Here is a 16,553-nt window from a genome sequence, read left to right on the forward strand (position 1 = left end):
GTGTCCTGCCCCAACACTGTGTTTTGTTTGTCCACCTGTAGGGAGGAGCTAGTGATGTTCAGTTCCTTTCAGGAGTTTAGCATTCTGATTCTGCTGGGCTGAACATGGTAGGCAGATATCTCGTGGACTCCTGCTTCAGGACGAATGTTCTGATCATTGTGTGCAGGAAATTCATCGGGTTTGCTACTCATGCAAATCTTAGAGGGCTTGAGGACATTGCCTCAGAGAGGAATGAGACCTCCTAGATCTTCATGGAGCACTTTCCTGGCAGACATGAGGGTTGACTGGCATCATGTCAATCACTTCTGTGTGTGTGAGCAGTGGGAGGCTGTTTCCAGATGAGGCTGGAGCCCCAATGGGCAAAAGCAGGGCAGTCGGGAATGGCAGCTGAAATCCCTGTGGGCGAGTGAGGGCCAGTAGTGGGAGGTTACCTAGACTTGCTATGGGGAAGTGAAAGGTAGTGGTGGGAAGGCAGCTAAAGGCTCTGCTGGTAAGTGAGGTCCAGTGGGGTAGCACAACCGGAGCACTGCCATCTTCAGTATAGGTCTGTCATCATCCAATTAATCAGGCAGCAAGATACACAACACAGAAGTTATCAGACCCAGTATGAAGAAGTGGAGAAGTGGTCTGAGAACCTTGGGGGGGGGGCACTAATTTGGTCCATGGACGTGTCACATGCTGGCCTCTGTCTCTTATCCACCCTTTGTTTCGTGGTGGGTCAATCTCACCTGGCAAGAGTCTTCCATCTGGAGATACGTAAGGTAGTTTTCTTCCTCATGCCAGAGGTCTGTGGCCAGGGTGAGCAGCCAAGAGGAAAAAAGAATGATGACTCCTGAGCCTTCAAACAAATGGCTACTGTGTGCTGGTCACTGCTGTACACCCACACATAGCTCATCATTCACTAGGGTCAGCAGAGGCTCAGTCTCTGTCCTTGTTGGGCTCCAGACCTCTAAAGATCATAGGCTTGGAAGTCACTGTGGAATCTAGGCAGGCTCTCTCTGTTGCTCCTTCGATGTGCCAGAAGGGAGGCTGGAGCATTATCCCCTCCCGTGGGTGCGAGGGGTTCCGCAAGCCTGGAAGGAAATTGGAGGAAGGGAAGGAGAGGCAGGAGACCAAGAAGATGGTACCTAACAAGGTCTCGTTTATTAGGCTGAGGTGCCTTGTTTTAAAAGCATACATCATGGGGAGTAGGGGCGGGGTCAAGGGGGAATTTTACAAAGAACAAGGAAGCGGGCATCTGCTGACATGGGGGCCGAAGTCAGGCGCCAGGCAGCGGGCACTCTGCATCTTTTTTTTTCTTTCAAATATTTTATTTATTTATTTTTATTATTTTATTATTTTTTAATATTTTTTATTACGTATTTTCCTCAATTACATTTCCAATGCTATCCCAAAAGTCCCCCATACCCTCCCCCCCACTCCCCTACCCACCCATTCCCACTTTTTGGCCCTGGCGTTCCCCTGTACTGGGGCATATAAAGTTTGCGTGTCCAATGGGCCTCTTTTTCCAGTGATGGCCGCCTAGGCCATCTTTTGATACACATGCAGCTAGAGTCAAGAGCTCCGGGGTACTGGTTAGTTCATAATGTTGTTGCACCTAGAGGGTTGCAGATCTCTTTAGCTCCTTGGTTACTTTCTTTAGCTCCTCCACTGGGGGCCCTGTGATCCATCCAATAGCTGACTGTGAGCATCCACTTATGTGTTTGCTAGGCCCCGGCATAGTCTCACAAGAGACAGCTATATCAGGGTCCTTTCAGCAAACGCTTGCTAGTGTATGCAATGGTGTCATCGTTTGGAGGCTAATTGTGGGATGGATCCCTGGATATGGCAGTCTCTAGATGGTCCATCCTTTTGTCTCAGCTCCAAACTTTGTCTCTGTAACTCCTTCCATGGGTGATTGTTTCCAATTCTAAGAAGGGGCAAAGTGTCCACACTTTGGTCTTCATTCTTCTTCAGTTTCATGTGTTTTACAAATTGTCTCTTATATCTTGGGTATACTAAGTTTCTGGGCTAATATCCACTAATCAGTGAGTACATATCATTTGAGTTCTTTTGTGATTGTGTTACCTCACTCAGGATGATGCCCTCCAGGTCCAACCATTTGTCTATGAATTTTATAAATTCATTCTTTTTAATAGCTGAGTAGTACTCCATTGTGTAAATGTACCACATTTTTTGTATCCTTTCCTCTGTTGAGGGGCATCTGGATTCTTTCCAGCTTCTGGCTATTATAAATAAGGCTGCTATGAACATAGTGGAGCATGTGTCCTTCTTACCGGTTGGGACATCTTCTGGATATATGCCCAGGAGAGGTATTGCGGGATCCTCTGGTAGTACTATGTCCAATTTTCTGAGGAACTGCCAGACTGATTTCCAGAGTGGTTGTACAAGCTTGCAATCCCACCAACAATGAAGGAGTGTTCCTCTTTCTCCACATCCTCACCAGCATCTGCTGTCACCTGAATTTTTGATCTTAGCCATTCTGACTGGTGTGAGATTGAATTTCAGGGTTGTTCTGATTTGCATTTCTCTGATGATTAAGGATGCTGAGCATTTTTTTCAGGAGCTTCTCAGCCATTCGGTATTCCTCAGGTGAGAATTCTTTGTTTAGCTCTGAGCCCCATTTTCTAATGGGGTTATTTGATTTTCTGGAGGCCACCTTCTTGAGTTCTTTATATATATTGGGTATTAGTCCCCTATTCAATTTAGGATAGGTAAAGATCCTTTCCCAATCTGTTGGTGGCCTTTTTGTCTTATTGACGGTGTCTTTTGCCTTGTAGAAGCTTTGCAGTTTCATGAGGTCTCATTTGTCAATTCTTGATAATACAGCACAAGCCATTGCTATTCTATTCAGGAATTTTTCCCCTGTGCCCATATCTTCGAGGCTTTCCCCCACTTTCTCCTCTATAAGTTTCAGTGTCTCTGGTTTTATGTGGAGTTCCTTGATCCACTTAGATTTGACCTTAGTACAAGGAGATAGGAATGGATTGATTCGCATTCTTCTACATGATAACCACCAGTTGTGCCAGCACCATTTGTTGAAAATGCTGTCTTCCACTGGATGGTTTTAGCTCCCTTGTTGAAGATCAAGTGACCATAGGTGTGTGGGTACATTTCTGGGTCTTCAATTCTATTCCATTGGTCTACTTGTGTGCCACTATACCAGTACCATGCAGTTTTTATCACAATTGCTCTGTAGTAAAGCTTTAGGTCAGGCATGGTGATTCCACCAGAGTTTCTTTTATCCTTGAGAAGAGTTTTTGCTATCCTAGGTTTTTTGTTATTCCAGATGAATTTGCAGATTGCTCTTTCTAATTCGTTGAAGAATTGAGTTGGAATTTTGATGGGGATTGCATTGAATCTGTAGATTGCTTTTGGCAAGATAGCCATTTTTACAATGTTGATCCTGCCAATCCAGGAGCATGGGAGATCTTTCCATCTTCTGAGATCTTCTTTAATTTCTTTCTTCAGAGACTTGAAGTTCTTATCATACAGATCTTTCAATTCCTTAGTTAGAGTCACGCCCTGGTGCTGGAGTGGACCAGAAGGGACTTGTGCCCCTGATCAGGCCGGGTTATCTGTTTCTCTAGTTAATGCAGTTTGAGGTCCTGCATGTTTCCTCTTCCTGTCCATGATTCTTGGCCCTGCCCAACACAGTTGCATAGTCTGGCACCATAGGTTGGGGTAGAGAAAAGTGTCTTTCTTAAGACCCACGTGGGCCTGAAAGGAGATCTGCATGGGAGTCAGGACACCAGCATGGATCATGGTCAGAAAGGGGATTAGGGAGACAACTTGCTGAGGTCACTGCCAGACTTAGGTTGATGGGTTCCTCCTGGTTTGCTCCAGGGCACTTCCAGGGTATGTTCTGGTGCCTGATGCTTACACCTGCATGTCAGTGCTGGGATGACACCTTCAGTCTCTCATCTCTACCTGAATGTGTCACAAATGACATTATCAAAGAGACATAGCAGTGCTGCCTGGGTGCTGGTCCCAGTGGGGGATGGGCTGACTCAGGCTGGATTTTCCTGCATCATGTAAGTGTTCCCTTGTGAGGTAAGTGCACAGACAGAAAGAACATAGCACAAGCATCAAAGAACTAAAGCCAAACTTTTTTTGGAATAGTTAAAAACATGCATGTCACAGGTCACAGCCTGGCTGATGAGATGGCTTTGTGAGTAAACATCTGCCTCACAGCCCAGTAGTCTGAGTTTGAACTTCTGGTGCCACACAGTAGAAGGAGTGTTTTAACTCCTTATGGTTGAACCAACTCTCTGTTACCCCCAAATAAACATGTGGTATACAAACCCACATACATTGAAATGATAGATAAATAAATAAAAGGAAATATTCTTTAACAAGGTCACTATAAAAGTGAGGAAAGGTTGGCCTCCAGGGAGGGCTCTGACCCTGGGGACTCAGGTGAGAGATGAACTCTCAGGGGTGGTGACAGAGGCTAACAGAATCACAGGAGGAAGAAGCTCCAGCCAGAGACCACTAGAACATCTAACAGCAGAGATTATCAGATGCCAAAAGGCAACCGTAAGAATCTTACTAACAGAAACCAAGACCACTTGGCATCTTCGGAACCCAGTACTCCCACCACAGCCAGTCCTGGATACCCTAACACACCTGAAAAGCAAGATTCAGATTTAAAATCATATTTCATGATGCTGGTAGAGGATTTTAAGAAGGGTACTAATAACTCACTTAAAAAAATAAAGGAGAACACTGCTAAACAGGTAGAAGTTCTTGAAGAGGAAGCACCAAAATCCCTCAAAAAATTATAAGAAAACACTGCTAAACAGGTAGAAGTCCTTAAAGAGGAAACACAAAAATCCCTTAAAGAACTACAGGAGAACACAACCAAACAGGTGATGGAATTGAACAAAACCATCCAAGATCTAAAAATGGAAGTAGAAACAATAAAGAAAACCCAAAGGGAGACAACTCTGGAGATAGAAATCCTAGGAAAGAAATCAGGAACCATAAATATGAGCATCAGCAACAGAATACAAGACTTGGAAGAGAGAATCTCAGGTGCAGAAGATTCCTTAGAAAACATGGACAGAACAGTCAAAGAAAATGCAAAACATGATCCTAACTCAAAACATTCAGGAAATCCAGGACACAATGAGAAGACCAAACCTAAGGATAATAGGTATAGATAAGAATGAAGATTTTCAACTTAAAGGGCCAGAAAATTTCTTCAACAAAATTATAGAAGAAAACTTCCCTAACCTAAAGAAAGAGATGCCCATGAACATACAAGAAGCCTACAGAACTCCAAATAGACTGGACCAGAAAAGAAATTCCTCCTGACACATAATAATCAGAACAACAAACACACTAAATGAAGATAGAATATTAAAAGCAGTAAGGGAAAAAGGTCAAGTAATATATAAAGGAAGACCTATTAGAATTACACCAGACTTCTCACCAGAGACTATGAAAGCCAGAAGATCCTGGGAAGATGTCATGCAGACACTAAGAGAACACAAATGCCAGCCCAGACTACTATAACCAGCAAAACTCTCAATTACAGTAGATGGAGAATCCAAATTAACACAATACCTTTCCATGAATCCAGCCCTTCAAAGGATTTTAAAGGGGGAACTCCAACACAAGGAGGAAAATTACACCCTAGAAAAAGCAAGAAAGTAATCCTTCAACCTCAAAAGGATGTCACCACTGTAAAATGTCCAGAAAGGAATGTCCCCATTGTAAAATGTCCAGAAAGGAATGTCCTCATTGTAAAATGTCCAGAAAGGATTGTCTTCATTGTAAACGGTCCAAAAAGCCCCCTATCATAAAATGTCCCAAGTCAATTGGGGGAATGGAAGCAAGATAGTGGAAGAAACAAGAGAGTGTTAGTTAATAGATGATGGCCCAGGGACAAGATGGAAACTGAGATGCCAGGGGTTTTGTGGGCCCAACAACTTTATTTACCATTTAGAACAATCTGGGAGCAAGGAAAGTCAGTGTCTCAGACTCAGACATGCAAATTCTCCTATAATTTGGGAACCCAATTAAGATAATATAAGCAATAAACCAAATATACAACAGTATGTACTCACTTGTAAGTGGCTATCAGCCAAAAAGTAAAGAGTACAGAAAAAAGAACCTACAGGCTTTAAGAAGTTTAATAAGCAGAAAGGTACAGATGAGGATGCTTCAATCCCATTTACAAGGGGGAACAAAGTGATTATGTGAGACAGGGGAGGGAGGGAAGTCAGTGGGAGAGCAAAGGGGAAGAGGAAAAGTAGAACAGGGTCAGGTATGGCAGGGAAGAGAAGACCGGAGGGTCAGGAGAATAAATAGATATATGCAGCCTTGTGTGGTGGGAGGTGCAGGGAGCCTCTAGAAAGCACCAACACCTGGGAGGTAAGAGACTCTCCGTACTCAAAGGAGGTGATGTTAGCCAAAATGCCCAACAGTGGAGAGAGGAAACTCAGAAATGTCTACTTCTAGTAGATAGACAGGGACTCATGTGGAGGGATGGGGTTACAAACAGAGTCAAAATTTCTGAAGGCAGTCCAGTGATTGGCCCAATTTGTGATCTAGCTCATTGGGGGTGCACCAACACCTGACTCTATTACTGATGCTATGATGTGCTTACAAACAGGAGCCTAGCATGGCTTTCCTCTATGAGACCCTACCAGCAGATGACTGAGATAGACATAGATACTTACTCTCACACATTGCACGGAAGTTGGAGATCCTATGGTTAAATTAGAAGGATTGATAATGCTGAAGGGGATTGCATCCTGGTAACCCTGGGAGCTCCTAGCGAGTAAGCCAACCAAAGAGAGTACATCAATTGGTCCTTGACCCTAGTACTTAAGTGACGGAGGACTGCCTTGTCTGAGCTCAGAGGGAATGGATGTACCAAGGTCTGCAGTGACCTGAGACCCCAAGGAAGGGTGATGACTGGTGGTGGAAAGAGAGGGAACATCAACTCAGAGGCAAGGGGGAAGAGGAATGGGATGAGAAACCGTGGGAGGAGGGGACTAGGAGGTGGGGCAATGGCTGGGATGTAAACAACAAAAAAATTAATAAGAGAAAGATAAGAAAAAAAAGAACAAATGCTCTGAGCCTTTGTACTGGCTAGTTTTGTGTCAACTTGACACAGCTGGAGTTATCACAGAGAAAGGAGTTTCAGTTGGGGAAATGCCTCCAGCTGTAAGGCATTTTCTTAATTAGTGATCAAGGGGGGATGTCCCCTTGTGGGTGGTGCCATCTCTGGGTTGGTAGTCTTAGTTCTATAAGAGAGCAGGCTGAGCAAGCCAGGGGAAGCAAGCCAGTAAAGAACATCCCTCCATGGCTCTGCATCAGCTCCTGCTTCCTGACCTGCTTGAGTTCCAGTCCTGACTTCCTTGGTGATGAACAGCAATGTGGAAGTGTAAGCCGAATAAACCCTTTCCTCCCCAACTTGCTTCTTGGTCATGATGTTTGTGCAGGAATAGAAACCCTGACTAAGACAGCCTTCAACAAGTGCTTTCTATAGAATTTGTATACTAATTATAACTTGTTATAATTAGTACACAAAATATAATTATAATTAGTATACAAATTATAATTATATTTATATTGTTAGTAGTACATATTATATATTGGTATATTATATAGTCTATAGTATAGTATGTATAGTATACATTAGTATATAATTATACTAATTATATAACTAATATACAAACTATAATTATGACATCATACTAATTATATCATTTAAATATGCTAGATAGCTCAGGTCACCCAAGGACTTCACGTTTGATATAATTTATCTTTGATGAGAAAAAATATTATAGAAGTCAAAGACTTTGCTGTGATCTCAGGAGCCTACTGTCTCCCCAATACACTGTACCTTTTGCCCCTTTATCTGTTCCAGTCACACTGGCTTCCTTGGTGTTTCTGAATGGCCCATGTGGAGGCCTTGGCATGGTTGTTACCTCTGCTTGGAGAGCCTTAGATGTGAACACCTGTGTGGCTAGCTGCTTCCCTTCCTTCAAGTCTTTGTCCACACTTCTCCTTCCCCAATAGTCCCATTCACCACATTATGGCTGTGGTACTTGTTATCTTTTAACATACTGCATAATATACTTCCTGATTAATTGTCAAAAAAAAAAATAAAAGGGAGGAAAAGAAGCAAACCATGGGATGAAGAAATAATGGTTATCCAGAGGTCTGAGAAGACAGTGTCAGAAATAAAATTGTATATCAGATATCTGTAGCAAGCATGAGCCAAAGGCTTGCACAGACTTCTGTGCAAAGTGAATTGACAAGCAGCCAACAAGCACACAAACAATGCCACTGTCACTTATCATTAAGACAATGAGGCCACGACCACACTTTGTGGTTCAATCAAAACAGCCCTGGAAAAAAAAAAAAAAAAGAAGCCGGGCGTGGTGGCGCATGCCTTTAATCCCAGCACTTGGGAGGCAGAGGCAGGTGGATTTCTGAGTTCGAGGCCAGCCTGGTCTACAAAGTGAGTGCCAGGACAGCCAGGGCTACACAGAGAAACCCTGTCTCGAAAAACCAAAAAAAAAAAAAAAAAAAAAAAACAGCCCTGGAAACACAGACTTCCAGGGAGCATAGCTTGCAAAGCCTTGTGCATTCTTCAGAGAGTGTCACCCAGAACTGAGGACAACTGTGGAGGAATTACTCAATAAAACTACTAAGGGTGTTATTAACCAGGAGTTCCCCTTTGAGAATATATAGAGAAGGCAAAGGAGGCTCCTCCCCGAAGGGTCATTGGCCATCTATGGCCACAGTTCCATGGTTCACAAATATCCAAAGACATACAGACAAACAAAAAAAGATACAGGAGTGGTCCCCCTTTTTCATGGTACCAAGCTTCAAGACCCTTCTAAGATGGCTGATAGAACTGAAGAACAAAAACATGCTGTGGCCTTTCCTATGGGGATGAATGGAGTGGACATGTGCCTTAGTTAGGGTTTTACTGCTGTGAACAGACACCATTACCAACATTTCCAATGCTACCCCAAAAGTCTCCCCCATGCTCCCCCACCCCTCTCCCACCCACCCACTTCCACTTCTTGGCCCTGGCATTCCCCTGTACTGAGGCAGATAAAGTTTGCATGACCAATGGGCCTCTTTTTTCACTGATGGCCGAGTAGGCCATCTTCTGATACATATGCAGCTAGAGACACGAACTCTGTGGGGTACTGGGTAGTTCATATTGTTGTTCCACCTATAGGGTTGCAGCCAAGGCAACTCTTATAAAGAACCACATTCAATTGGGGTTGGCTTATAGGTTCAGAGGTTTAGTCCATTTTCTTCAAGTTGGAAGCATGGCTGTGTCTGGGCAGGTATGGTGCAGGCAGAGCTGAGAGTGGTACATCTTCATCTGAAGACTGTTAGCAGAATACTGGCTTTCAGTTAGCTGTGATGAGGGTCTTAATTCCCATAATCACAGCGACACACCTCCTCCAACTGGGCCACACCTTCTAATAGTGCCACTCCCTGGGCCAATCATATACAAACCATCACATTCCACTCCCTGTCCTCCATAGGCTTGTTCAAATATATGAGTCTATGGGGACCATACTTAAACATGGCATAGACTTTCCCCTCCCCAATCCCTCATTTGCTGGCTCCGGCTGTGGCTGCTGCTCATTCAGCCAGTTTGCCATCTCAAAAGTGGGGCTGGCCCTGACTGCTGCCAAGGACTCTGTCTACTGCCCTCCCTCCTCTTGCATTTGCTTGTGGTTCCCCGGGGGGGGGGGGGGGAATGGGTCTAGCTCCACCCTTTGTGCCCTGCCAGGGATTCTGTTCGTGAGACTTGCTTTCCTAGCTGCTGCCCCCACCAAAGCTGCCACTGGACTCTGCCTGTTTGTCCACTGTTGTAGTTGCTTTTAGATGTCCCACTGCAGCCACAAGAAAAACAGCTTTTGCCTTGTCCGAGAGGCCACTCTTCGGTGCCCAAGAGGGAGGTCCGTTCTCCCCACCACCCAGTCCCTCTCTGCCTGGGACTTATAAAGTGAGTGCTAGCAGTACTGCATGCCGGGAGAATAGTGTGCTCCTTGCTGAGTTTTGGAATACCCTATTTCAGGCACTTCCTTTTCCCTGCCCACTGTGGACTCCAACAGTCAGAAGCATTGGGCTGTGGCTTCCAGCTGTTAGTAGGATGTCCCATGCAGTGCCCGGTCAAATTAAATACACAGTTTCCCCGCTGCTGCAGCTGAGGCCTCAGCCACTGCCAAGCAGCAGAGCGGAACCACAGACTGCCTGACCTGCAGCATCTCTGCCTCAGGCCACCTCCACGGGGCCTGCAATGTGGTGCAGCTGCCTCAGCCGCCACCGAGGAGACAGCAGAATGGTGCCACAGTAATCCACGGGCCACAGCATAGCACTGCCTCACCCATAGTGAGTTCACCAGGACCTGGCAGGAAGGATCAGGAAGGGCTGCTCGCCCTACCAACTGAGGACACACTGCAGAACCACTGCCACCCACTGGCCACTGTGGGACTCATAGACTTCTGCCACAGGAGCTGCTGCCACTAGTTGCGGTCCACAGTGTGGGGCTAGCTTCTGCCATCTGAGTTACACAGTCAGATGGGCCCACACCAACCATACAGTTCCTTCTTTCCTGCTACTAGTCTGCAAAAACCCTAGAATTTCTAGTCCCTGATTTTAGTGGGATTGCTTCCAGCTTCTCACCATTTACTTTGATGTTGGTTACTGGTTTGCTGTAGATTGCTTTTTATCATGTTTGCCCTTCTTAGAATTGGGAACAAAACACCCATGGAAGGAGTTACAGAGACAAAGTTTGGAGCTGAGATGAAAGGATGGACCATCTACAGACTGCCATACCCGGGGATCCATCCCATAATCAGCCTCCAAACGCTGACACCATTGCATAAACTAGCAAGATTTTACTGAAAGGACCCCGATAGAGCTGTCTCTTGTGAGGCTATTCTTGGGCCTAGCAAACACAGAAGTGGATGCTCACAGTCAGCTATTGGATGGATCACAGGGCCCCCAATGGAGAAGCTAGAGAAAGTACCCAAGGAGCTAAAGGGATCTGCAACCCTATAGGTGGAACAACAATATGAACTAACCAGAACCCCCTGGAGCTCGTGTCTCTAGCTGCATATGTCGGCCATCAGTGGAAAGAGAGGCCCACTGGTCTTGCAAACTTTATATGCCTAAGTACAGGGGATCACCAGGGCCAAGAAGTGGGAGTGGGGGGGGGGAGAAGAATGGGAGGAGGGTATGGGGGACTTTTGGGATAGCATTGGAAACGTAAATGAAGAAAATACCTAATAAAAAAAAGGAGAAAAAAAAAACCCTAGAATTTCAATGCCCCAGTCCTTAGGACCTGCCTCCTAGCTGACATACACGGTAAGATTTAGACCCTTGGATGACTTCCCTTCTTGAAAATGGTTCATAACCCCTCAGGGTCTTATAGCCATTCAACAATTCCTAGATCTAGGTTGGACTTCTTTCTGGTGAGTCTGGGACTTGGCAGAGTCCCTGGATGTTAATGTGATGACCTGAACTAGCCTGGCTGTATACTTGTAACCTGAACTCTTTTCTGGACCCAGGCAGAGTCCATTTTCTACAGGAGTAGACAGCCTGCTGATCTTGATTTGCAACATAATCCAGCTGAAACTAAGGATGGGGTCTGTAGGCTTTCCTTATATAAACGCAGAGCTAAAAATTAAACTTTGAGCCTTGGTCAGAAACTTTTGTCTTGGCTTCATCCTTCTCTCACCTGTCCTTTTTCATCCCCAGCCTCCCTTTCAAGTACCCAGTTTTCAGTGGCTGTAGGACAGCTATAGCAAGGTACCCCACTGGGATGTCTCCTGGAAAATATCAAATATCTGAAATTAACACCTGAATTGAGGGCATCAAAACTAGTACATTCTGCAATAAGGTCTAGATTCAGTATCCACTAGATAATGGCTCCAAATAGCCACTTAATGGCACACTAGGTTCAATTATTTTATGGCATCTTAATACATACTGCCAGTGGTCTGGTAAATGGAAAGAGGTTCCCTGTATCCAAGCATTTACCTATCCACGCTCCCACACCCTTACCCTGTTCTCACGGCATGCACACTCAGTTTGTGTCACAGGCCTGAACCTGTCTGGACCAACAAATTTTCTGTCACCATGATCTTATGCCACTGCTGCCTGATTTCTTACTCTAGTCCTAGCCAAATGCTTCTGTGCTAATTCAAAAATAGGTTTTTCTCTACTTACACAACCTGTCTAAGTTACTTCAGATTTTCATTCCCTTTCTGTCTTTATAGATAATGATGGTTTCTACTACTGCCATCGAATAATGATGTGGTCTATTCAGTTATAACCAATCGACATAGCCCTCAATCTTGTCAGAGGTTTGCTAATTATTAAGTTTATGACAGACAGAATTCCCAAAGCCTTTAACAGTTTAAATTCCCATGAGGTCTCAGAAGATTTGAACCAGCTACAAGATACTGCCTAGATTGTGATATGATAATCACTGAGAAACACAGTGGACAAAACTGGATATCCTGAGTCAAATGACTTATCTAAATCAAGCTAAGCCATTTCTTATGTCATACATATCCATTCCACAGGGAAAAAGTCCTGCCTCTTCTGTGTTTGAAAGACAGATTGACTGCTCAAGTTGCCATGGAGACCACAGGGACTGTTGGCTAGTGGACTCTGTCATTTTGTAAATAATATACAACTACTAAATTATTGTTTATTCTTTCTCAGACTTCTGACTACATTGACAGCTAAGGTAACTGTAGCTTGACAGCTAGAAAAAGCTTACAGAGATGTAGTCTGTTACCTCATTACTGTTGTGGGAAATATTAAAAAAATATATGGTAGCAGCATGTTCCCGCACTTGTGCCATCAACTCTCAGTCTAGGAGGCCTGGCTGGCCATGCACTGGTGGTTAATAGCTGATCTGTTTTCATCTCATGGATACTCTGACTCAGAACTCCACAATCTCTCCACCCAGCTCACTAGCTTGCCACTGGTGGGTCATTACCATGCCAACCCCGTGCTTCAAATCCCCCATGGCCTTTGTGGTGCACCCGTGCTTTGCCGCCATAGCTTTGTCTCTTGAACTTAGATATGCCGCTGAAATGAAGAAAAATGCAACACAAACTTCGTTCAGAAACAATGGTAACTCAATCTCTGGGCACAACAACTAAAACCTAATCTTATAAATCTTATTAAAATCTGATTCCTCTACTGGCGAATCCCTTGCCCCTTCCCTCTACTTCCCCCTCACAACTACTTGTTCATGGCCAGACTCTCTCTTCTCTTCTCTTCTCTTCTCTTCTCTTCTCTTCTCTTCTCTTCTCTTCTCTTCTCTTCTCTTCTCTTCTCTTCTCTTCTCTTCTCTTCTCTTCTCTTCTCTCCTCTCCTCTCCTCTCCTCTCCTCTCCTCTCCTCTCCTCTCCTCTCCTCTCCTCTCCTCTCCTCTCCTCTCCTCTCCTCTCCTCTCCCTCCCCTCCCCTCCCCTCCCCTTCCTACCCCTCCCCTCCCTTCCCCTCCTCTCCTCTCCTTCCCCCTCTTTCTCTCTGCCTTTCTGTGCCTCTACACCCTCTTAACTCCCTCCCCATACCCTGAATAAACTCTATTCTATACTTTACTGTCTTGTGGATGGTCCTCCGGGGCAACGGATGCCTTGGCTTGGGCCCACTGAGATATTCCCATCCCCCATTCTTCACCATACCCCAACAGGACATATTCTGTCTCTTTATAAACACATGAGACAGAACAGGTTGGGGATGCCTGTTGTTCCCTAGCAGGAGGCAAATGGCTTGTACACAGACAGGGGTGAGGTTCCCCAGACCATAGTCACCAAGGTAACAAGCACAGCCTCTAATTCACACCCTGGATGCTGTCATGTAAACTCAGCCATAGGAGCTTTGCTGTCTGTTCTCACTAATACAGGGATATAATAAGTGACAGATATACACTCATTGTCACCTGTATTTGTAGGTTGTGGCTATTACAACCACTCCTGCCATATTTTACCTTGTTTGCTTTTCTAGATGGAGTTCCTAGTATACAGTTCTTGCCCTTGTTTCTATTCCCATACCTACCCAGGGGAAGTTGGTGCTGTGGAATTGAGAATCGGGTTGTCTAAATTTCAGTCCTCCTTAGCTGGGCAGCTCACACCTCTAGCTAGCTGGCAACACTAACGAGAATTTGGAGGGTTTCAAGCCTACCTTAGTGATAAGGAAGTCCTGCATTTCAACATCACTAGAAGTCCTGTGTGGCAAAGGTATTGGGATAATGTCTTTATAGCGCTGAACCTCATGTATGGCAGCATTGGTGTAGGGCATGTAGGCCTGGTGTACCATCTCTGTTCACCACACATGCTCTATGACCTTGTCAATTTCCTGTTGCATTCTTTCTGGAAGGACAGAATGACTTCAGCTAAGGAGCCCTAGGGGGTTTCCTTTGTCTCTCCACTACCTCTCTGATAAAGGCTGAGTCCATGGGAGATATATGGCCATCGTCCTTACTAGAGTCTGGCTTAAACTATTGCTGGGAGTTGCAAGTGTCCCAAGGAATCTTAAGGAGTGTGCCTCTACCCTCTTCCTCCTTTCATTCTAGCCCCAGTCAGGCTTACGCTGCACGTCCGGATTCAGGATTGTGAGTAGAAGGCCCCAGGTCAGAGTGACTGAACTCGCCACAATCCCAGTCCCAAACTGGTCAAGGACAACCAGAGATAGATTTGCATCATTGAAGCTACTCTCAAGGTTCCCCTTGGCCTAGGACACAGCAGGACAGCAGACTCTGTAGAGACTGGAATGCCCCATAATACCCTCCCAGTGACTTCAGGTGGTTACACTTCAGTGTCACTGGGTTAGTCACAGCACAATGGACACCACATCCCATAGTCTCTCACCTTCTCCCTCTCAGCCGAAAAGGCATCAGTCAGGGTACGAGGTAGCTGGTCAGGGTCCCAGGTCCCCTTGTGCTCAGTCACCAGCTTACCCACAATGGTGAGAAATGTCAATCACCCAGGGAAGACTTTGTCAGCCAACCCTGGGATGCTCAGGAGAATTTGGAATGTGTTCAGAACCTTTAACAGCCATAAAATATGCTTGGCTTTCCTGCTTCCTTTAATGAGCTGAGTAAATAAGATTTCTAGTAATAATATTCATTATTACTCCAATGTGTGTTGTGTATGCATGATGTGAGGAGAGCTATGGCCACAATAATGATGTTGAGGTTTGGGTTAAGCACACACAGTTAGTTCTCACCTTACTACATGGGTTGAGAAATGAAACTCAAGCACCATGCTTGCCAGGCAAGCTCCTTTACCCTCTGACCATTTCTCTGGCTCCTGTTGTGCATCCCCAGGTATGTTTGTGCAGGTGTGTGTGTGTGTGTGTGTGTGTGTGTGTGTGTGTGTGTGTGTGTGTCTGAGTGTCTTGCTCAGTGTTGTTCTCATATATCCTGGGAAAATGTTCTTAACAAGCTAAATCCCCAGCCTGATGATGCCTATTACCGTGGCATCTTATGTGTTAAGTTCATCAAAGGAATCACAGTAGATTTGACATCCCAGCTGTGACCTGGCAAGAGCCAGAAAACTGTCCTGGGCCCCCTTAGCATTTCATCACACATGAAAAAATTCTGGTTCCTTGACATGGGCAGTGCTGCCAGATAGGGACAGCAAAAAGAGATCCAAGCATCCATCCACAGCCCCTCTCTCCACTCAGTGCTGTGACTGACATGGTGCACTAGACTTTGCACCATGACTTGTCCTTGACAGCATCATACGGGACTTGATACTTGGCTGCTGCTTGCTCAAACTAGCCTGAACCCTGTTGTCACAACCAGATTTACCTCCTAAACTTTGATCCTCAAATCCTTTGCTCTAGAACGTTCCAGTGGATGTCAACAAAATTTGCTAAGCCTGTCTCCTGTTGGGGCTCAGATCCCTGTCTGACCTGTGGACTGACCTCCATTATGTGCTGCTACAGATATGATAACCTCAGTTACTAACCACCACTAAGTCATTCGCCTTGCACAGGCTGTGTGGCATGCTATGTAGGTCCACCTGCAGCAGGTTACGCTGCAAAGTCCATAGCACAGTGCCAGGTAGGTAGCAAGAAGTGCAGCACTTTTGCTGGTGCATCAGGTCCTGCAGTAATATGAAGATGACAGTCAATATGGCCACAGGCCACAAGCTAGTCCCAGTCAGCAGCTCCATAGCTGCCTCACTGCTGCCCAGGCTTCTTACAGACTAATGACAAACACTTAATATAACACCTAGGATCAGGAAGCCCCAAGCCTGGACACTGTCACCATATCAAAGAGTGCCAAGGTTGCCATTTGACCTCTGCTCCCAGCCACAATCCTGTTTTTGTTTGGCCAAGTGTTGGGAGGGGCCAGTGATGTTTAGTCTCTCCCAGGAGCTGATCATGCTTGCCTGAGCATGGTAGGTACACGACCAGTAGACCTCTCCTTCAAGATCGATGATCTGATTATTGTGTGCAAACAAACACCCTGTATGCTAAACTTGCAAAACTTTGGCGGGCTTGAGAACATTGCCTCACAGAGGAATGAGAC

At 45.3% G+C, this 16,553-nt stretch overlaps 1 pseudogene; it reads right to left on the bottom strand.

Annotated features, from left to right (window-relative positions):
• Window positions 1-14,149: 14,149 nt before the first annotated feature.
• Gm19267 lies at window positions 14,150-16,194 on the bottom strand (annotated as a pseudogene).
• Between the last annotated feature and the right edge of the window lie 359 nt (window positions 16,195-16,553).

The sequence above is a fragment of the Mus musculus genome, chromosome 15, assembly GCF_000001635.26.
Source record: "Mus musculus strain C57BL/6J chromosome 15, GRCm38.p6 C57BL/6J".
Taxonomy (NCBI): Eukaryota; Metazoa; Chordata; class Mammalia; order Rodentia; family Muridae; genus Mus; species Mus musculus.